Source organism: Athalia rosae, chromosome 2 (assembly GCF_917208135.1).
Source record: "Athalia rosae chromosome 2, iyAthRosa1.1, whole genome shotgun sequence".
NCBI classification, from domain to species: Eukaryota; Metazoa; Arthropoda; class Insecta; order Hymenoptera; family Athaliidae; genus Athalia; species Athalia rosae.
In genome coordinates this window covers 4,351,688-4,376,114 of record NC_064027.1, presented here as the reverse complement: position 1 = coordinate 4,376,114, position 24,427 = coordinate 4,351,688, and the positions used below count along the sequence as shown (strand labels likewise).

General features: G+C 45.1%; 1 protein-coding gene across 2 annotated transcripts in view; it reads left to right on the top strand.

Moving 5' to 3' along the window:
* Positions 1–4,348: 4,348 nt before the first annotated feature.
* Positions 4,349–24,427, top strand: part of LOC105692249 (TWiK family of potassium channels protein 18) — a 168,427-nt gene continuing 148,348 nt past the window's right edge. For both annotated transcript variants that reach the window (XM_048649280.1, XM_048649279.1), the window contains exon 1: positions 4,349–5,267. The gene's annotated coding sequence lies outside the window, so the exon portion shown is untranslated. The remainder of the gene's footprint in view (positions 5,268–24,427) is intronic.

Below are 24,427 nucleotides of genomic sequence, written 5' to 3'. Positions count from 1 at the left end.
CAAGACAGATCGAAATTTCTAAAACAAGTTGTTGTGATACTTTGTACTGTAGAGAAACCCGATTCGCACCTGATACCCAGACGCGTGAAACTTGTTCCGACGGAAGAAGCTTCCAATTTGTCGAAGCAGGTGTGCGTCGATGAGGTTATCGAAGAGAAAACTGCAAAACGGGCTCTAATAAGACACGCAAGAAAGGAAAATTGAAGGAAAGCAATCGGATAAAATAAATAAATAAATAAATAAATAAATAAACTAGGAGAAAAATAGAATAAATCTTTTCAAAAGAAGTGTGTACGACGCGAGGCAAAAACGGTAAGAAGGGTGAACGGGGATGTGGGATTAAAATCGTCCGCACGCGAAGCTGCGGAACTTTGACGATCGTAGAACACGTGACACGCGTTGTACGTACGTAACACCGCGTATGAATTTCTATGACAATCGCGAATTGCAGCGGACAGACGACCACCTCGGCGATACGGAGAACGCGAGCAGCGCAAAGTAGATATACATGTACACGTGTGTACGTATATCGCGTGCATACGTACATATGGAACGTATATTACATCATCGCTCGAAGTTATAGCGGCGTATAAGGGATTTCTAGCTCTGAAATAATCCGGCGGAGGGTTTTCTCCGCACATGAACTCTCCGCCGTACTTTACCTTTGAATATGGCCGTTGGCTCGCAATTATTCTCGTCGTATAGAGGTATGCGCGGGCGTAACACACCGCGGTACGTACGGCCGACTGTCCCCAGAGTTCCGCGAACACGTTGTACCCCACATGTACCTAATGAAACTAATTCACGCAGCTGCGGTTTCGCACGCTCGCTATAACGTAAGAAAAGTTCTCGCCGAATGTGAACGTACGGTACGTACGTTACACCCAAGGGCGAAAGGGGACAGGAATTTCCGAGAGGGGAAATTCGTCATAAGAACGCGGATACGTACGTCGCGGTTGGATCGCGCGATTTAATCACCTTGATTCGCCGATCCTTCGTACAGATATACAAAGTGTCTCGTATATTCGAACGGTTTTTGGCGCACTCATTTTTGACTATTTTCACGTCGGCGGAGAGACGCGAAGCGCGCGACGATTTTCATCCCTTAAAAAAAAAAAAAAAAACGAACACTCATTTCCCCGCAGTCTGGTTCAGCGTCGTATTTTTTCGCCGATCGAGGGAAAGATCGAATCGGATCCGTTACGGGGAGATCTGATTCTTTGTCGGAAAATTATGCGCTGTACGAGACGTTCGGATTCTATGCTAATCTCCGAACCGACAAAGGCTATCGCGAGCGTATGCATAGTTATGAGGGTCCTCCTATTCGATCGTTCATCCGACGATCGCGGTGCGTCGGTCCGTCCGTCGGGGGTCTGTCTTCGTCCGACTGGGGGGGGAGGCGAAGCCTCGAGAATAGAGAAAAAGGCATCGCGGTGGCTGACAGCCGGGCTGCAGACAGACGAGAGCACGAACTGAACAAATATTTTACTTGCATCGCTTGACGAGCATTTGTCTTCTAAATCCGAGGAGAAAAACCTTTCGGATCCTCACCTACCTTCCGGCGAATTTTCTTCCGTTTTTATTTTATTTTTTTTTTTCTTTCACTCACTTTTCAAACGTCTCGCGCCACGCGTTTCAACTTTTTCCTTTTCCACGGTTATTCGCATGACTCAACCGACGACGTCACGTGCTCTTTATATCCCTCTGCCCTTCGAACGATCCTTTATTTTCCTCCGGACATTTATTACCGCCCATATATGGCGTATATCTACGCGTGTCTAGGCCCCGACGCGGCTAACTACACTTCTCTCGCCGAGAGGTTGATGCCTGAGCTTAATTGAAAGCTGGCTTTAACTATGCGGACCTGGGTGCTCGAATTGCGCAATAAACTCACCCACAATCGTCCCTCGACCTTTCTCTAATTCTAAGTAAAGAAGCCAACGTATCGCCTCTCTCTAGTTTTTTTTTTTCTATTTCTCGTGTCATTTTTTTATTCACTCTTCACCCTTTCTCTCCCCCTCTTTATTTTTCGCTTTCACCCACCGCTCGGCGACCGAAGCGAATTTCCCGGAGCAATTTGGAAAGAAAAAAACTCGAAAATTTTCGGGACACGATTCGCCGATATTTTTGTTCGATTTTTGTTGTTCGATGCCCGTAACCGGTGGTATACGGCACGTGCGTCACCCGCGCCCACGCGGATAGGACGCGGCTTTTCGTTAGATGGGACACTTTAATTAATCCGCGAACGGCGTCGACTCGTGTTCAGCTCCCCCCCGGCTTCCTTTCTGCGCCCTACCGAGCGCCGCCAGACTTTCCAACATTAGCACGTTCAAATTACACGTGATTATAATAACCACGAGCGGTGGGTAGGTAGGTACGTACGTACGTACATACGTTGATCACCGCGGAGACACTTACTCGCTCCGCGATTGCTTAATTCGACTCGATTCCGGTAGTTTTCTTGAATTATGGAGACGTACGCGATCTACGAGGACGCGCGGGCCTCCTACCTACCCCCACCTGTATCTCGTACGAATGTGCGGCGAATTATTAAATCGTCGACGAAACAACCAACTCGAATTGCGTTTCGTCGAGGGGTTTACCTCGAAGAAGAGGTGTTGGCGTTTGTTCTAAAAAAAAATATTTCAATATCATTGGCGTAATTTAACGACAATTGCAGAAATTATTCGAATCCGATCAACCCCGGAGTTTCATCGATTTTTTCGTCGCAATTACGCGATAGGCGAAGTTTCCGAAATTGTATACGGTCGTAAAGTACAGATGGTTATCGGAAATTTTCTTTGTAAGAGAATTTCTTCCCGTACACCGTATGTAAATTATATCATTGCGCCGTTTTATTTTTTCCACGTAAATTTCCGTCAATTACCATCGACGCAAAAGGGTACATTTCCCGGCCGTAACCGTAACCGTAATCGTAACGGTATTTGCCTCTCGTTTCTTACCGTCGTGTTTCTTCGTTTCCCAAAACTTTCGGTACACAGGTACAGCGTCCTTGTTGTTGTTTTTTTTTTTTCTATTTCCATTATCTCCTTCCCCTTTCGAACACCAACGGCTGGAAAAAAACGTCGGATAGCGCGGAGGAACCGCCACCGTGGATAGTTGAAAACATCGTAAAACTTATCGCTCCGCCAACAACACCGGCGCAGCAGCAGCAGCAGCTGTTGATCGTATAAATGCACCGCGACGTACAATCGATTTAATCGCTCGTAAAAATTACACTTAATTGTCTCTTTGTCACCGGGGTGACAAGCGTACGAGAGAAGAAGACGGATCGAAGACTTTGATCTTCGTCGACTCTGCGGCTGAGATTCGAAAAATACCGACTCCCTTGAAAAGAACGGTGAAAATGGATGAACGAATGAATGAAAATAGCGCCCGCCTCGTGTCTCCGCGTTTCGAAAAGTTGGAGAAAAAATCTCTGGGTGGACCTAGGGGATTTGAATTTTCCGAGTCTTGAACCACGTGTGCACGGGGGGGAACCCGTGAGTCGGACTTTGCGCGCGAGAGATCAAGGCTCCCTGCATACACGTGAGATTGCGAACGCGTATTTGTTTGAGAATACGAATACGTGGGTATGAGGCGCGCAAATTCACGATCCAGAAAATATTTCTCCACCCTCCGATATATGATCAAAGTTATGGGAGTTCGGAATTTTTCTTCATTTTTTTTTCTCCCCCCCCCCCTTCCCCCCCTTTTTTTCTTCGTTTCTCGATATTCTGATTCTCCCTTTTTTTTCTTACATTTCAAATCCGAGGCTGCGAATATTCGAAATATCGCATCGATGAAAAAAATGAAACGAAGAAAACGATTCCCACGCAACGCCTTTCTTTCTTCTCATCCGTTCAACGAATGCGAAAAGCTATTTCATTCATCTGGTGTATAATTTTTTATGGCTCTTCGGTCCGGTGCACGAAGTACCGCGTCCACTTGTGCGAAACGCGATCATCGCGAATAGGAGATAACGAAAGCTTCTTTGCGTTTCGCGATTTTACTCCTATTGCCGTTATTATTATTATTATTATGATCATTATTATTCTTATACAGAGCGCAGCTTTATTCACAACCTCTGTCGTTCTGGTCTATAAATACTTACAATCCAGCCGGTGGTCTGAGCGGGAGATCGCCTAACGTTCCGCTCCAACAAAGCCTTCCGCATACATAGGTACGTAATATTTATACCCGTACGTACCTCGTACACGTACGTACGTACGTACATACGTGGCACCTACCTCCCCCTTACCTGTACCAGCGTCGTATCATCGACATGACGAAAATAAATCGCCTCCGACGTACCAAAGTTCAACCTCAGCCGCAGCTGGTACGGATTTTTAACTCGCTATCGTTCGGTGTCCACATATCCCGCGGTTCGCTTGGATCGAAAAATCCCGTTCGATCGCCGGAGACGCGCAGAAATTGCGTGGGCTAAGATCGGAGTCGGTTGAGACGAGGTAATCACACACGGGTTTTCGGAATACCCGCGCGTTACGGTAACGAATCACCGGGTTAAGCTCAGTTTGAATCCAAGTCGGCAGCTAGACTCCAGTATATTTAGCTGGGCCGTCTCTCGGGGTTATTTTCGTTAGTGTGTCGCGTCGAGTCGGCCGTTCAGCTCTCGGACCGGGAACACTATAATAACGTAAGAACCGCACGGAGTACCGGCTCTTTCTAGTGCATCTGGTAGCGTCTGCCTACCGCCGAATCCCTATGAAATAGGAGCAGACTAATTCCGTGTATGCTAAATGAAAATGAAGTGAAATGAAACATTTGTGTTCGCGAACGCTACCCACTACTTTCTTAGCCGGGCCGGAGGTGAGCCGCGCGTAGCGTTAAACGAAAAGCGACGCGATTAACGTCAGTTCGGGAAAAATCTGGCTCACGGCGATGATCGGATATAAAATGTCAAAAAGTCTGTCGATTGAACCGGTCGAGTCGTGACTCCGCGATCGCCTCCCTTCGTCGAAGTGTGCTTATAAAATAGTGACAAGGTGTTGTCGTTGTCATTTTCATTTCATCGATCGGGCGATCGATCGAACGGACAATTTTTCCTCAAATCGAACACGTGGTGTTGGAAGAAGCTGTGTCGAGTCGAGTGCTAACTGAAGATCATGTAGTACCGGTGTGAACGAAAAAAAAAAAATAATAATTCTAGGTGGAAGTCGGGCGATCCGATTTCGGCTACCGATGAACGATTATTTATCCTTCGCATTCGTCATCGAGCGCGGATACCGTATACGGGCGAAGTTCTGGTAAGTTTGCATTTCATCAACGTCAAAGTTTTTTCCAAGTTTTCCCACGGCCGAATGACGAATCCCCCGCGAATCGAGCCCCCTGGATCCGTTTCGCCCGTGCCCTCGCCTTCGTCGGGACAAGAAAATTGAGGAGAGTAAGGTTGCCGCCCGTATGCACCGGAGGGTTCGAGGAGTGTAATGGAATATCTAAAACGATGGCAGAGATAACGAAGAATATATTCTTGAGTTTTGCTCGTGAATCAAGTGTGCAAGAATTTAATGAGATTCTATACGTGTACGAGCCCATATTTTATGATCCTCTTTTACGAGAATTTCATCCCCTTCAGCTATCGTCGCGAAGTAACAGCGCATTACGGCTTCTCGTACGATATAAATACAGCATAATTAAACTCGCGGCATAATTGCACGACCGATTTCGCGTACATTTAGTAATTATTCAACGGGATCTTTGATACGGAGGAAGGAATTTTCTTCTTTTTTTTTTCGTCTCTCTCGCTCGTAAGTGAAATTAAACGTACGCCCTGCATCGACCACGATATTCCGTCGAAAGGATCGTTACTTCGCGTCACCAGATTTCAATGACCATCCGTAACACTTCTTAACGCGCTGGCCGCTCTCAACAATGCACCTATGGTACAATTTCACGAAATCTGCTTCGCGCGCTACACTGACGCCTCGTAAAAAACTAGCTCTAGGAGCTCGTAAATCTAAAAAAAATCAGCCTTTGTGCTGCAAGCCGGTAAAAAGCTCGTCGAAAGTTAGCGGCTTCTTACACACCAGACCTCAAGTTCTACGCCACCTATGTAAACCTTTTAAATCTCCGGCGTACAACCGCCGATCCCACGGTTTTTCTTCGTGACGCAACTTTTCGCTCTTCCGGTTGAACTTTTTTATTTTTATTGGTTTTTTTTTTTTCAAATTTTTCAGCGGAAAATCAGGTTCAGGTTTCTTCGAACGCGAGGGGACGGGGGGGTCGAACAATTCGCGATAAATCTCGTTTGATTAGGTATCCGGTGTTTAGAAGTTTCGTCGCGATCGAGTTCCCTTACCTCCTTCTCGGAGTCCATGAACTGCGGGAGGACGCGACGCGACGCGACTATTGAATCCGAGGTCTAAACTCTCTCGGATGATCCGTTTAGGATGGATCCTAAGAGCATTCCCTGCTCCCGCGGATCCCGAGCTTGTAAATGTACGTGTAAATGGTAAGCACCTGGTACACGGGGGTATCATTCACGCTGGAGGGAATGTTATGAGGGTGCTTGTTGGGAGTTTGAGAAGGGGAGAGTTATAAATTAGCCATCAATCACGCCGGGCAGACGCCTCGGGCTGCTTGCTTGACTGGTGCTGCCTGCTAACCATCGCAACCTGTTATCATGCCGCGTATCCCTCGGTCCCTCCGCCCTCCGCCCTCCGCCCTCGGTCCCTCCGCCCTTCCTCCTCCCGTCGAACCCCCTCGCCCCTCCTCTCGTCCGCCGCGCTGCAGTCGCCCTTCACTCATCCATATCTCCCTCGGGCGTATTACTGTACACACCGCACCCGTTCGAAGAAATCGACTTCGGCCAACTTTGCCGTTGTACACGGAACGGAGGAGGAGGAGAAGCGGGCGGTGAGAAAATTTCGAAAAAACTTTCGCCCGTTTTCAATCGTAATTAAATATCGAGTCGATTCCGCGACGGAGGAAGATCGAGAGAGGCGGACGGAAGAATTTTTTTTATCGAGTTTACGTTCTTCTTTTTTTCTTTTTTTTTGCAATTTTTTTTTACGCATACTTACAGACGTGCCGAGAATTTTTTTGGATTAGGCACGATAGAAATCTGGCGTCGCCGGGCCGAAGAAGTTTGGAATTTTTTTCGGAGCTGACGACGTCGGCGTGTAGCGGCGTCGCGACGTTTGAGATATCGGTATAATTCGTCACCTGTGTTTCAGCGGTAGAAATTTTGCCGATCCTTCACCTCCCCCCCTCCCCTCCCCCTGCCACCCCCTCGCGGGTTATCGCGGCTACTCGATTTTTTGGCATTTACTGCACGCCGCCGGTAGGCCCGTATCGCCTACTTCGGTGTAAAATTGGCTCCGTGCAGGATACAAGCACGCTAAAAGCCCAGGCGCGCGTTTCGGCAATTTTTTTTTTTTTTTTTTTCTTCTTTCAATTTCCCGTTCGCACCACGCCGGTCGTACCCCCCCGCACCCGGCCCTCGATTCTCTCAGAATTTCTCGTTGCGTAACGATAGATTGACAGCGACCTATTAATTCAAATTTCCCAATTTCTTTTTACCTCTTACCCATAAGATACGCCTCGACGATTTGGCCCATTCATTTTTAAACGGGAAAGCTATTATTTTAACCCACGTTGAATCGGGACCACGCCGATGTGTTACGTCTCACGGGGGGGCAAGAAATCCCCCGTTGAATAACCCTCGCTTTCGTCCCCCGAACGAACGATTTCTAACTTTATTCTCTCTGTCTAGGTATTATTAATACCTACATCAAGGCTAATGAAATTATTGCCAGACCTTTTTCTTTCCTTTCTTTCGGTTTTTTTTTTTTTTTTCTTTTTCGGTAAAGTTTCCGCCCTGGGCGATGGCGCGGTGGGGCCGGGGGGGGTGAAAATAGAGGGAAGTCGAAGCGTCGAAGAAATCGTTTCGACGCCCGTATCGCGCGATAATATGTTGTCGTCGGTTAATCGCACGCGATGACGTCACCCGATGCGCGGTGGTCGTTAATCCGACATCGAGAGGGTGAAAAAACACGAAATTAAATTTCCGTCGACCGCATGGAATATTATCGAACCGTCAATAGCGTCAAAAGCTGACCGGCCTGCAACGTCATTTCGAAAAGGGTTGCCCTCGTACCTACGGGGTAACAATGGCTGCCCTTCACAGCGACGTACGATACCGTAAGGGATGAACGATGAAAATGAATAAAATTTCGATATCGGTGGCACCGGTGGCAAAAAAAAACTACATTCCAAAGTGATCTTATTTATCGAGAATCTTCCGGCGAGAGGCGGCAAAAAAATTCTGACACACGCGAGAAATGTTAGTCCACACACCATAGTCCTAGAGTTATCGAACCACCGAATTTTTGAATGACGCGAATGATCGGGGCGAATGAAATCGCGATTCCAGGGGTCAGCCGGGAGCAGAGCGAGATTTAAGCCCCGTACCCGAAAATCGTAAAGAGAAAAAAGTACCCGGGTAACCCGCGGTTCCTATAAAAGGGAAGCGAGAGGCCGTTCGGCCCTTTTTTTATATCTCCTCCGAATAAAAGTCGCGAAATTGCACCAAGTTCATAAAATTTCGAACTTCGGACCTTTAGCTGGATTATTGTGTGTTACAGTACAGGTGTGGGTAGGAAGCGTGTAGATTATAACGCGTCAGGTGCTCGAGCGATCCCGAGGGTTGACAGATGCAAAGAAGCTTAACTTTTGCTCGAGTCGAGACGGTATCCTGTTGGGTGTAAGGTAAGAAGGGATAACTTTGCATCCGTTTCTACCTTCTCTGCGTATTCATCGATGCTCCGCATAAAAACGCGTCATCAATCATTGGGACGTGTATAGTTGGGCAGTCCCGAGGCGCTCAGCGTCGCGACGCCCCCGGCGACAAATGGTCCTTTCGTCGCAGACGTCGACGTTGTCACGTGCCCCGAACGATTCGCAATATCCCCAACGTGTGTTCGATGCGGAATACCCCGCGTACGTGCATACCTGTATCGATCTGAGGTGAAACGATTTTAAGCGGTCGGAAGATCCTCGGGATCTCGGATCTAGCGATTCGCTGCTAAATTTTTGGCACGTATCGAATCTACGCGGTACGATGTCACCGGTATCGTATCGCCCTTCGGTTTTACCGGGCCGAGAATATAATTCGCTATCGATTTATTTATTTGCGGTGAAATATTCTCGGACATTCGGACAATGTTTGGATTGGTCGACGGTAGGAGTGAATTATCTACGGGCGGGCTAATAAAAAGCGTCATAAAATGCGGTCGAGAAGAAATAAACTTGTCACACGGGAGAAGAATTTTTGGAAATAATGTCATAGCTCGTCGATATCGTCCACGGTTCGTGTCGTTCTTGAACGGCGAACGCCGATCAGAAAATTTGAAGACCGATAGGGTCGGTAGGCGTTAAAGATCGGTGAATCTGCAACACCGAAAGTGGTTTACGAAGAGGTGTTCGATACCGGGTGATATTTTGTCATCGGACTTCGCTCGAAATACCCGAGTAACAAACGATATCGCTGACATAAATCGAAGCGGCCGTCGGCAGAAGCGTATATAGTTTAAAAATCGGAGCCCTGAGAGTTATCGGCGCCTTCCGAACTGCGAGGATATACCTACCGTACGGAAAAATTTCCCCGCAGCTCTCAATTCACTCCGACGTGACACGCCTGGCCGTAACGTAGAACGTTCCCGCAGTCGAGAATGCCGTCGTAATTTATAGCTCATGGACCCGGTCATCGCCTCGATACTCGCTCCGCGATTTCGATCTTGAAAACTTCGCGCGACGTAACGTCGGCGAGGAATTCAGGAATTCCGAGCCGATCTCGAAGCGGCGGAAGACCAGTGTACGAGCTCGACGAGTCGAAAATTCGGCAGAGCTGAGGGGCAGGGATGAAAAAGTGCAAACTTGTAAAAATTATTACTCGACATCGAATAGGTGCGAGAAAAAAAAAAAAAAAAAGGCGCGGCAACGAAGTGAAGCCGACCGAACGTATCCCGTTCAATTTCGTGGTTTTCGCGTCGTTCGCCCTACAACGCGGTTGCCGTTGATCCGACGCAGTTTGGCGCGCTTTTGACGACGCCCGGCGTACAACGCGTAGCGTCGTTTCGTATCCCTCCGCGAGCTTTGGCAGGTGCGAAAGTAAGGCGCAATGTTATCAGTCGCGGGACCCTCGTCAGCGGGGACCCTCCGAACGTCACCGCCCTCAATATCGTTACCTTGTTACGTGACACGGAGATCCCATATTCGGCGGCTGGCCGATGTTCAACCGTTCTATACGCTCGTCGCTTTTACAAATGTGCCTTTCACACGAGAACACGTGTCCGCCCGGAGAAACAAAAAAAAAATATACTTCCGCCCCGACGCGAACGGCAAAAATTATCGCGCGTACGCTCCGGACGATCGCAGAATGGTTCCGCGTGAAATTTGCACGGTCACGCGGCCCGCGAGAAGCTCGAGTCAAACGTCCGACTGCGAAAGCGCGGACAGATTTAAACGACTTTCAACGTCCCCCGGTTGAACGGTCGCACTTCGCTTTCCGTCTCTCTGCGCGTATCTTCCGCGTGCCGCGATTTTGCGAAACTCGGTAAATTCTTCACGGGGTTACGCCACGCCGCCGCTTCTGATCTCGCGAGCACGACGACGCGAGCTTTCAACGCTACGACGCGACCTACACGCGAACGACGCGTCCGCGACGTTTAGTACCGTCGGACGAACGTTCTAATCAACATCTGTCGTTCGTCCGAAGCATTGCGCACCGCGAACCGAGAAAATGTGTAGCGAATGTCGTTTGCCCGAACGAACTTCTTACGAGTCTTTCTTCTTCTCCCTATTCCAGAAACGAGAGGACGACCCTTAAAATTCGGAGTTTGAAAGCCGATTATTTTTTGTTTCTGGCACTTGGATTTTACGCCGCCGGTTGAGGAGAAAAACACCTATTTGTTTTACTGCGAAGAACAGACGTCGGCTGCCACTTACCGTAATGTCGTAATTGCTATGGCTGCGCTTTTTTTCTATTTTCTTCCCCTTCGTTTTCAACCCGCTTCGCGTTCGCCGCCGCGATATCGCATTATCAGGCGAACTCCAGACTATCGAATATTCCGGCTACGTATTCGGCCAGTTTCCATATCAGTTAGATGCTCGCTCGTAAATACTCTCATTATCTTGCGGCTAATGCAGTTAACAGACGCCGAATTAGCTCGGGGTAAAATGAACGACCAATGGCCGACCTTCCGCGTCGGATATAACGAGCAAAAGATCGACCGACGTTCGAATTTTTTCGTCCAAAAATTACGTTGCGTGTAAAGAGGCTTTCAAAACGACCGTCGCGCGATTAAAAGCGACAGTCCCATACGATAAACCGCAATCGCCAAAGGATGCGATCGGCGTACGGTCCGCGTGGTCTGTAATCTATATAACGAAAAGCGCATCCGTATCGGTATGCGCTTTTCGACCGGGATATATGGAAGTATCGGCCCAACAGGGAATAACGTGTACCAGAATAGATTTTAACCCCCGACAAAAGCTTTTGCTAGATTTCAATTAGGAATAAATAGAGCAGAAGACACGTCGCCGACACGCGATCGATGTTTCGAGGCACAGATATATTATACGGCGGCAGAGTTAGGCGGTATCGGGATGTGTACGCTAGTTTTTTATATACGTATATATATACATAGGTAGAGTATCCGCTACACGAGATTTTATCACGGCCGGTCGCTTTTTTTTTTTTTTTTTTTTTTCTTTTTTTGGCCAACAATTTTTGTCAGCGCCGCGAATATCAGCTCGTAATACCGCGGGCGCTATCGACTTCTTTTCGCCAACGTTACGCGGAACGAGCTCAGGATTTATCGAGATCTCCGGATGCCTGTGCCAAAAGCTGAAATATGTCCCAACTTTCGATTGTAGCCGGCGCACGCTACGTACGTTACACGTATAACGCCGTCGGTTCGTCCACGTGGCGCGAGCGGTGCCCGGATCGAGGATCGCCGAATCCGCGGCGACTACGCCACCACCACCCCCCGCCAGCCCCGACATTGATAATATCGAATCTCGCCATTGTCGTCCTCGCTTCGTTACGGTGTGGCTTTTACCTCTCTCCTCGGGGTCACCGCGAGTATTCGCTTTGACCGTAACGCCCCGTCGCTACGACTATAGACCAAAAGTTATCGCGGTGACTCCGCGAAATCCCACCGTGGCGTCGTCGCTCGGCTTAAAACTATTTCAAATTGCAAATGTGCAACCCCGAAACTCCGTCGTTCTCATCGCGCGTCCTCGGCCTCCTCCCGGTCGTCGTAGCGGCGGTTGACGTCCCAGAATTCACCTCCTGCGTCACATGTGTACACACGTACATATATTTTACCCACCAATATATGCGAATGGTGTATATGTACTCGCGTACGATGTCAGCGTATTCAACTTTTGTTGGATAGTTACCTTATTCCATATTTCAGCGTTTCGGTTTTTCACGTCACTATTACCTGTACTAATTCGTTGAGAACGATTACGCTCGTTAAGCCGGGGTGAGACGACGATTTGATGAGATTTTGCCCGAGGAGTCGAACCGTATGGTAAATTTCTGGAAAACGAAGAACGTGGACAAAGACTCAAGCGGAACTTCCGCGGTTGACGGTATACATACATATACCGGTCAGTGAAAAGCCAAACGGCATTGAAAGGAGTTTCGGAATACGATAACCAGCAATTTCCCTACTCCCGGAAATCGATCGAACTTATATATATACATACATACTTACGGACAGCCGTGCGCTGGCTGTGCAGACGGCAAAACGGCGGAGGCGGAATAAAAAAAACAAATGTCATCCGAGGAATCTAAAGAGTCGAGCAGGAAATTGGCAATTCTGAAGCAGGAAGTAGCTGCAACCCACGTGAGACGCGGAACCTGAACTTCTGAGTTCACTACAGTCTCCGCTTTTGTACAAAACTGTCGGATGGATCTGTTGATTTTTTTTTCCTCTTTTTTCACGCGCGACTAAATCGTTGTCCCTCTCGACAATATCGTCGTCGTTTTTCAGTTTTTTAATTTTTTTTTTGCTCAGGAACTCGAAAAACCGGCCTCGTTCTTGAATGAAATTTCTACGATCGCTGGGCGTTGATGATCGGTTTCGAATGCCGCGAATGTCGAGATCGCGAAATGTTTTTTTTTTTTTTTTTCACTTTTACGGCTCTCTTCCGATTAAAGTCGCAAGAAATGGAACGTGTTCGGATTTCTAACGCAGAGCTGCTCCGAGTCACGTGCTCTCGGGCGCTCCGCGGATCTCTTCATCTGCACACGTGTACAACGCTGCTGATTTCCAAGCGTGCTAAACTAGATAAAATAACGAACGAAAATAATCGCTCACTTTTCGATCCGTTCGCTCATACTTTTGAGGGATGCGGAAAACAATCGAAGCGAGCGAAGGGTAAGCGATTCGCTAAAGAGTTATCCGATTTGACGATTGACTATTTTTCGTCGCGGCGATAGAGTAGGTAGCCAGCTCTTGAAAGTGTTTACCTATTTCACGGCAGCTAGCGGAGTCGAGCACCGCAATTCAATTAGATTATTTGGAGATTAGCGCTCGGCGAGCTGTAGCGAACGTATAATTATACGGGAATTACGTGACGGGCGCATACATTGACACATGAACGTGTCATTGGCTATCCCGTTGCTCTCTGGGGTAAAGATAAAACGGTTTAAATCGAAACCTTTGGAATTGGACATCGGTCTACGCTATACATTATCCAAGTGGTAGCGGCAACGGCGGCGGCGCTGCTATACAGTGGATATATCAGGGAAAGCTCTGGAAACGTACGTACGTACGTTACGTATGTTGGGTGAAACAGAACATAGCCATAGGTAAAGCTTAGCCTTTCTTATCTCCGGCGGATTTGCAAGCTAGGCGAGCTATTCCCCCCCCCCCCCCCCCCCCCCCCCCCCCCCGATAAAGAAAACGAAGACGCGATTTTTTTTCCCTCTTTGATTCGGTTTCTTCCTCCTCCTTATATTCGGTTTCTCTCAAAGTCCGTTTCGGTTGCGACGGATAAAACGACGATTACACGCGTGAAAAAAAGGAGCGGAGAAAAATTTTCGACGAAACAATAATTGAAACGTGAATTCGTTGTACGTGGTAGTCGGAAGGGAAGTGGCAGCGGGTAACCGTCGCCGATCTCTACGCCGACACGTAGAGCGATACGGCTATCTCGCTCCGGGAGGACGAACGCGATCGATCAATCGAATTACCCCAGGCGACCTTAGCGCGGCTAGACTGTTTTCGGCCAACGGTCCCTCGCACCTGTTCCTTATATTCTTGCGGTCGACGCCGGAGAAATTGCGAATCAATCCCGGTCGATCGGACCCCGTGAACTACGAGTCTCCTCGTGCTAATCGATTCGAACGATTTCTTTTACGTTTCGCTAAATAGATTCGAATCCTATTGAGTTCTGGATATAAGACTGCCGCAATTGCAATTAAACGTCCTATGATGCGTCGGAGTTGCGTGATCGCGGATTTATTTTATCCGACTAGATCGCTGCAGTGTGGGGGGTTGAGATTCGTCGGTGAAAAAATCCCGATAAAAGAATTCTTCCTTTTTCTTCTGTGGAACGATTCGTTGCTCTAGGGTGAAACGATATAAGGGTAAAAATTGATGGATAAATTAAAGTGACGCGTACCAAGGGGTGAAAGTCGTTGGGTTTGATGGGTAGGCCCGAATCGTTTGAAATATGATCATTGCTCGAAATAATTCAATGTGCACCGGGGAGGAGGAGAAAAAAAAAAAAAAAAAAAAAAAAAAAAACGAAACAAGAACGAATGGGAGGAGACCAAAAAAAATTGAAAATTAAAAATAAAATGAAATTAAATAGCAAAAGAAAAAAAGGAAATGCAACGCAACCCCCGACGTCCATCAAGAAGACTAAAGAGCGTAATTAATTTTAATTACCATACGGAATACCGCGAACAGCTAGAAGGTACCTCTCGTTGGGCCCACCCCGCACGGACGCGGATGCTTTGTTTTCACCTAATGGGATGGAAATATTTCGTTACTATTATCTCGTAAATTTATCCTTTTATTTACTACTCTTGTTTTAACTCCGCAATTTTTCTGCTCGCGATGTCCGGTGAAAGGGTGTTACGTTACTCCGGCTCCGGTGGTACGCGATCATTCGCTGTACAAATGATAAACAGTGCGTTTTTAGGGGTGCTATTTTAATCTCATAACGGACGATTTACCCCCATTATTATACCTACTCGAAATCGTCGCCGTCGTCGTCGCTGAAAAATTATGAACAATTCTTTAATGAGAACAGTAATTAATTCCATTTGATAATTGTACGTACGTACAATTTTTTCCCCCCTCATTTTACTTTCACCGCGCGATCGTCATAGCTCTGGGTTTTTTTTTCTCCGCATCAATTCTTTCGATTCATTTTTTTTTTCCGAAGAAGCGGGTAGTTCATACCCACGTGAGCTGAGCGTCGCCGCACGACTCGCGGTTTTTCGTTTCTCTTTTTGCGCCACGCAGCCACTTTGATGCGAGAATTATCTTACGATTCCTGGTACACGTGATTTCTAATTTCACATTTTCATTTCGCTTGTGTTCGAGATCGAATCTACGGACACGTATTGTATATATTGTACACGATCTTGCAGCACTGTGAAAGAAGCGGACATATACAGAACCACGTTACCGCATGGCCGACTTTCCGACAAAGGACAATGTCTGACTTAAAGAATGAGTATACACTGTCCCAGACCCGTTTTTACAAAGGAACTGCTGCTTTTGTCGCGAGGTGAACTTTGGTCTGGAATGTACAGGACTCTTTCTTCAGTCGTTCTCGATTTTCTCAACTGAGGTTTGTTAAAACGTTGAAAGGGATGTGTACGGCAATACCCGCCCCTGTACATGGACGGACGGAGGGAAGGGAAAGGCTACTAAATAGAAATATTATTTGGTTTGCCTATCTCGTTTGCCATTCTTTGTCGACTATGAAAAGAGTCGTCGCGTATTTGCTGGATCGCGTACATGCCATAGTAATTTCACAATGATCCGAGCGAATGGAATTTTCAATTGTGAATTGCAAACAGTTTTATATTCTCACGTATTTTGAACTCAGAAATCCAAATCTGCTGATTCCATTGATCCACCTTTAAAATTGATCGATTTATCGTCATCTTTTCGATTTTCAAAGCTGGAAAGTTGAGATATTTCAATGATATTGATTCGTAGTTCAATTTAGTCGATGGATTTGTGTTCCTGAGGTCAAAATACGTTAGAATCGTATCATCAAATCGATTTCAAAAATACTTCGTTCTTCGATTTTGAGGTCAAACATCGATATTTTTTTTCATGGGTTTAATATGCTTTTCTGACGTATTTTGACCTCAGAAATCCGAATCTGAAAGTTAAATTAATCTATCTCTAAAATTAACCGAGTTATCGCCAATTTTCAGCTTTTTGGGGTCAAAAATAAAAAATTGATTTTTTAGTCTATCTTCATGTAATTTGAGCTCAGGAATCCGAATCTAGAAGAAAAATTGATCTATCTTGAAAAATGATCGAGTTATCCCCATTTTTTCGCATTTTTTGGCATAAAAATGAAGATATCTCGGAGGGAAAAAATCGTAGCTCAATTTGGACAACGGATTCATGTTCCTGGGGTCAAAATACATAAGAAAAGTACCATATGATCAAGTTTAAAAAATAAAAATTTTTGGCCAAAATTTGAAAAAATCGTAAGGGGTACCCCTTGGAAAAATCTCAAATTTTGGACAAAAATTTTTATTTTTTAAAATTGATCGTATGGCACTTTTCTTATGTATTTTGACCCCAGGAACACGAATCCGTCGTCCAAATTGAGCTACGATTTTTTCTTTTCGAGATATCTCCATTTTTATGGTAAAAAATGCGAAAAAACGGGCATAACTCGGCCATTTTTGCAGATAGATCAATTTTTCTTTCGGTTTCGGATTCCTGAGCTCAAATTACATTAAGATAGACTAAAAAATCAATTTTTTATTTTTGACCCGAAAAAGTTGAAAATTGGCGATAACTCGGTCAATTTTAGAGATAAATCAATTTTTCTTTCAGATTCGGATTCCTGAGGTCAAAATACGTCAGAAAAGTGCCATACGGTCGATTTTTAAAATACTTAAGTTTTGGCCCAAAAATTGAAAATATCCAACGGGGTAATATTCCATTTGATATGCTATTATGATGTATTTTGACTTCAGAAATCCGAGTTCACCAGTTAAATTGATCTCTCTATAAAATTGATCGAGTTATCGCCAATTTTTCACTTTTTTGAGCAGAAAAATTCAGATATCTCGATGGGAAAAATTCGTAGCTCAATTTACTCAACGAATTCGACTTTCCGAGATCAAAATGCATTAGAAAAGTGCCCCGCATTCGATTCTCACAATACTTCATTTTTGGCCCAAAAATTGAGAAAATCTAATGGAGTAAAATTTGCACTTCAACCACAGGAGGTTGAATTTTTTCACCGTCCATCGAGGATTTTAAAAACGGTATGTGTGCACAGTTGATGCGATGAATCGTTCCCATGGAAACATTTGAACTGTAATTAAATACCATCAACGTTTTTTCCCGTCCCGCTCTCGAGAAGGATTTCGGTCTAATTCATCAATCGAAGTAGCCCTCGACAACGAGGATCGCACTCAAGTTCCTCGCGGACTCCAGACACTTACAACAGATGATTTATCGAGTGACACGTAAGCCGCCGGGAATTTAGTAAAAGTTGTCTCCACATGTTTACACTGCGAGTCCTTCAGCGACGCCATTATAGTTTTCATCTTTTGTCCTTATAGAGGAAAATTTTAATCATACGAAATTCCAAGAGTTTTATTGAACAGATTCAACAGTGGACACGTAATAAATGCTCCAGATGTTTCGCAATTTGATTCACGATCGTTCCGGCTTCGGAATTTTTATTACTTTGCGTCACTAATTGGAAATAAATAAGATCGCGCAGTTGTTTCGAACAATCGATGAATTACGGCTAAAACAGTTGGGCAGCTCTTCTTCTTCTCTCGATGTACAACCGCTTCGTTCGAAATCGAACGGTAAACATACGACTGAGATTGATTATTGGCCATCGACGGATCTGTTGATACCTCAAAATCTTCAAAGGTGTACATCAGAAGACGTTGAAAAGAATCTTGAAATAGACCGCACGCTGTCAATAGCGAGGGAGTATAAACATCTCCGGTCGCAGGTAGAGATAGATATATTCTCATCATCTCTGGTTACCGAATCATCGCGAAAGAATCGTCGGCGTTTTCGAAAAACCCATAAATTCGAAACTAGCATCAACTCGACGGATACAGGCGATCACCTCGTTTTCATAGCTTCCAAAATCACTGCACACGCGATGAAGAATATCCTCCGGGCGTTCGAATCCGAAGAGATAACGTGACACCTCCTTTCCCTGCGCGGGGCGATTTATAGAAAAGGTGAAAGGAAACATGTCCGCGTCCTCGCTCGGAATTATCGACACCCTGCGTCAAATTGTCCACCTGATGTCTCTACGTTTTCTAGCTACGCGACATAGGAGAGAGTATCTTTTATTCAGAAGGGAACTGTACGCGTCGAGGTTCACCGCCCATCTTCGTATTCATGGGAGCGCTAATATTTATGTATTCGAAAATAAATTTCAAACTTGTAAAACCTTCGCTCCGCATTTATAGAACACGCTTTTTCAGCCGCAGTCTACCGATACCGAACGCTGCACCGTTCGACAATGAGAGGATCGGACATCGCGGGACACGTGTGCGAACACGCGAATATACTCTGTCCAAATACCTGCCCCCATAAATTTCGTTCACGTCTATTCCCAAAATCTGTCCAAACGTAAGACGTTACAGCGTTTGAACTGTGATTCGAAACCTCGTGTTGCCGGGATGTGGAGCTCGTTAGAAAATACAAAAGGTGGGATGATCCGCATCTTAGTTCTTAGATTCCAAGAAAAAATCGCGTTGCGTTGATCTCTACTCTATACGTTCGCACCCATCTTCGAAATTCGGTTATTTTTTAATTTTCGTTTGTTTCGTTTTCATCAGGGGTAAATATCGCCCCTCCGATGATCGAGGATCGATCATCACGCGGATATTGTCGAACGAGAACTCCCCCGAAATATGAATTCATTTCCAGCGAGTCGAAGGTCTTTTTTTTTTTTTTAATCTTTTCTTTTAATTTTATCCGCCGTGTAAACATTTTCTTCTTACGAATCGGCGAACTTACCTCTGCGGGGTATGAAACGAACCGCGTACCGGTACAAGCACTGGAAAGTTGTTTGCCGATACCGTGCTCCGACCGTATAGCTTATATCGTTAGCTATTTTCTCGCATAAATGTTAGTATTTTTTAGTATTCATGTAATATGTATATTAATGTTAACATCTGCGGGTCGCTCTCGGGGATACGGGCGAATTTGGAATGGTATAATTTTTCCTACCGAAACCGACGCGCATAATTTAATACATCCTTTGTCCCGGAGGCGAAAATCTATCAGGCGGTCTAGACTCTAGACTTGCGCGAAAATATTGAGAAAAAGTGTAAGTAATAGCGGCTACGGTAAAAGTACGTACGTACGTACCTACGTGTGTACGGAGTAGAGAGAAAAGGGGAAAATAAAACGGTTGCACCCCGAGACTGTGTACGCCGTTTATAAAATATTGCCCCAGACCTTGGGCCATCTTTGAGAAAAACGTCGGTGTTTTAGACGAATATTTTGAGCGATATTAATGGTTGCTGAAATTTGTTCTGCTCTCTCGTACATTTTTTCTCTCTTTCATTTTTCCTCTCACTCTACTTTCTTTCTTTTGTATAGCCGCGCTATTTATTTATTTATTTAATTTCTTTTTGTCCATATATATTTATTCCGTTATGCTTTTCTCCGTTTTATTCACCCTATCGTGCGCTACACGTACGCACAGAGTAGATTTTGAACTTTTAAATTCAAATTGCGCCCGAATATTTTGAAGAATTCCCCGGCGCACGACGCACGGAGTAATTACCTCTTCCGACGAAGTTTTTTTCACGCGAACTTGTAAGCCAGGTCAATCAAGACCGCGCTGGCGTATAGGTGGTAGGTACTCTTCGTAAATGTCGAGAGTGAAATGAAAATTGAATCCCTCGCAATCATCGTAAATTCGTGTTACTTCCACGGTTAATTTCCAAAAATTTCTCAAAGCGACCGTTTTCGTCGCTGAACTTTGTGATCGAGCTAGTTTCCCTCGTGCGACGAAAGAAAATATACGTAAAAGCGTATCCGCGAGGATCGAGGTTTGCGGAAAATTTCTAAGCTGAACCCGGAGAGTTAAAAATTTCGAACGAAATTTTCATCCCGTTTCTACGTTCGCTTTTACCGTATATAACTCATCAGCTTCGCAATATTGTGCAGTAGCTCGAGTTTGCGGTAGCTGGTTGCAGAGTTACATAAATCATTGTTAAATTCTGGTCGGATGTTGTGCCGCTCTATACGCGAAACGGTCCTACGTACAACCTATAACGCAATTGTATGCCCGTATCCGCACGAACCTATCTTGTAAAATATGACCGACTTCGGACACTCGAACTAACTGGAACGATTCGCGAATGCCTTCGTCGGGATTGCGATGATGAAAAATGTGTTCATTAGCCGACGAAAAAAATAACACGAAATTATCGAAATTTCTCAAAACTCCTTCGTTTGCGAGCGAGACCCTGCAGCTGTCGCGACTTTCGATTGATCAAATATTCGAAGAATTTGGATAACAAGCGGACTCAAAAAAATTGCGCCTATTTTTGATTCAACGCGTGACGATGGCTTCTGAGTTTGGGATATGAAAAAAGCTGGAAAGCAGTGTTAGCGTACGGAGGATGAAGAAAACCGCGTTTGATGGGGTTGCCTTTTTCCGAGCGGAGAGCGATTCCGCCAACAACTCCATCGGTGTAGCGTAAAACTGCAGGAATCATCGGAGTTCGAATACGGTAGTAATAAATTGGGACCACTTTCGGACAATGAATGAAAAATCACTACGAACCCATGCCGGGGATTGACCACTATCGCTAACGCATTTGAGTCTCAATAGAATCCAATGAAATTTCATCGAGCTTTTCAACCGGTGGCTACCGTTACGTCGATTATTTCGACCTTTTTCAATGCTCCTATTGCTCCCGTCCAATTTTCACCAAAATCACATAACGACAATGAAAATAACCGGCACTTTCTACAAATTTTTTTTCTTTCATTATTCGTTCATTTATTTCTCTATTTTTATTTTTTCCACCTTTTTGGAATCAAATTTTTGCAACGAAAACGAATGCAGCGAAATGTCCGTATGTTCGCGTACGGTATAAATTTTGTCCAAAATGCGAAGAAATTCAAAGAGAAGCGTCTGAACCGGACATCGCCGAGTTGTAGAAAAAATGTAACCCCCCCTCGTAACGAATTTGAGCTCCGATGATACGGGAACCTTGGTATAAGAGGACTTTGTGTCACATTTAGCCTCTGTGAAATGATATTTATGGGAGTCGAGATGCTAGGCAGTGCGGCGCCTCTGACATCAGGAAAATATAACATGCTTTAGATACAGCTTGAGAGAATAATAAATTTCGCGACAGAATAGAAAATTCCGTGCGAAAGGAGAAAATAAAGAGAAAAGAAGAGAGCGGGGAAAGCTAAGGGCATGGAAAAGCTTGTTATTATAAGACTTTTCTGCGTGTAGAGTGAGAGGTAATTGGATTTGTTTTAAAACTTGAAATTCGTTGAATTCTGATTTCAGGGGGGGGGTGGGGGGGGGGAGGGGGGAGGGGATGATTTGCCCCCTACCTTTTATTTCTCTGAAAAACGAGGATGCAATTTTTTTTTCCATCTGATGAATGTTTTTTCTTTCCCCTCCAACAAAAAAAAAAAAAAACACCCTGGACGATTACCGTGAAAAACTTGAGTAAAAAATCGTCACAAAAGAATCAAAATCAGATCAGAAAATGGTACTCGTACGAAAGTTGGGTCCACCCTGTTTTCGGTCGCACGAAACTGAAAACTCGAAATTGCTTGCAATTATCTACCTGCTATCAAAGAATGGCGTTTGAACAAATGAATATTTTGAATTCTTCCTCGACCGACCGCCGTACCCATCGCGTGTATCACTTTGATATAAAGTGAAACGAGTACATGGTCTCTTATTTACTCGCGCTCTCGTTATTACATGGCTATAATAATGCTGCACACGCACGCGTAAATAATGTAAATTATGGCTACTATATCTTATGCCATAAGGACAGTGCCGTGCATGAATAGGTTAGTAGGAAAATGCAGTAACGTTGTTCTTATAGGTATATTCGTCAGACAGCGAGACGTGCATACACAATTTCAACGCCGCGACGCGACGCGACGCCCAGGGTCGTGTGTCCTGATAATCTGACGTAGGACGTCATGCCGCATGGGAACCTGGAGCAGTCGGGGTTCGGTCTTGAAAAAATTTTTCCACATTTTCGCCTCGTGATATTCGGACAGAAATTCATTCGACGCAAAATTGATCAGTTCCGTGATTAATAAAAAAAAAAAAGACGCAATTTGCAAGCTGCCCTTTTCGGGTGTCCGTAATTGTAACTGGGCGAAATCAAGGGCATCGTTTTTTCAGCGATTCGAAAATTTTCCGATTCGTAATTTAAATTATCTCAACAACGGCAACCCCTACCGGCAAGTTCTTCTAGCCCCGGGGAGCTTTTATATCGTTCTGGCAAGTTAAACCGCGCCTGACTTGCGTCGGTGCTTCGTGTCCTTTTATTACACGTACGTTCCGCGGATATAGTTGCCCACCCAGACGTAGAGGGAAAAAGAAAGAGAGAGAGGAAAAAAGAGATATGTGCCCGTAATGAAATATCGCAGCTTTCGTCGGAGAAGGAAAAAAAGAAATCAAGAGCTTTCGCTCCCGAAAGGGATTCGAGTCTGATCGCTTTAACGGGCCGATGATACATTCGTTACTCCTCATGATCCGACGCTGCAATCTTTCTAATTAATTTCCATATCACGTCTTACCACGTTCAACGGCAATCGTGGAAAACAGTTCGCGGGATAAAATCACCCCCCGTTCGCGATGTGGATCTAAATTAAATTTTTTACAATTATCGCCATCGCCCAGGAATTAACCTTCCGCGAAGTTAGCTCGAGAATAACTTATGAAAATATGTTACACCGTGGCGCGAAGGAGTACGGAAGCTCGCTTGGGTATCTTCGCAAATGACTAATTGACAATAATTTCAGGGAGTGTGAAAGAGACCATAGGGTTGGTACGCGGAATGCGTTGTATGCCAAAATATTTCACCGCGGCGCTACGGGTTTCCCTGCATCCCAAACGACCAACGACCACGACACTACGTCTACGACTACGGGACTCGTTTGCTCTTCGCTGCCAGAATTTCTCTGCACCTCGTAAAGCTTAATTCAAGCAGACATTTCTCTACGAGCTAGTGCTTTGTTTTTTTCCCCCGTTACGCACCGACTCGAAAATATTTCACGGAAGTAATTTTTTCTATTCCAACTTTACCTTTCACCTTTTTTCCTCTCGTCACCTTCGTTTTTTTTTTTTTTTTTTTGGAAATTTATTTTAATTTTTTTATCGAGTCAAGTTTAACAAATACCCGCCACCGAAATGCGGATAGTGAGAACGTTTTTGCGTTTACGAAGAACAAATGCGGAACAAAGGGAAAAACAAAACGGGGTCAAAAAAAAAAAAACAGAGGACATGCGGAAAGGTATATTTTTGAGTATAAAGAACGCGTCAGTTGCAGAGTGAACTCATAGCTGCGGAGGTGGTCAGTGGACCTGCAAGATCTACAGGAATTGGGAGTAGAATGGAAAGAAATTCTAGTGTAGTCAGCACCGGAAGTTGTTCATCTTCAATGTCCAACTAAATGCTTTATGTACGATGACCACGGTCCACTGCCGAGCTACCCGTGGCATACCGACAACTTTTCGAGAATTCCACGTTTCGTTACTAACGCGGAACAAAAAAAAAAAACAAAAAAAAAACAAACTTGGAAAGAAGAGAATGAGAAATAAAAAAAAAGAAAAAAAAAAGAAGAGAGTAGAGGAGTAAAAAGTGAAAAATAAAAAGAATGAGGAAATAGAAAATACAAAAACAAACGGAAAAGATAAAACAAAAAAACAAAAAAAAAAAATGGGTAACGAGAGAGAAAGGTGGAGGACAAAAACGAGCTACGCGCGACTTTTAATTGCCTCCACTCGTCGCAAAACTGGGAGCTTTTTGCTCGACTCGTATTACTTTAATAAATTTATTACACGTATACAGCCGCAGTGCGATACCCACGTATATAGATATACGTTTGAATATTTACTAGTCGCGATACGGTCGTTTCTTTCGCGGAGTGCAACGCTAATCCAGAATCTCCGTTAATAATGAGCGGGAATGATCT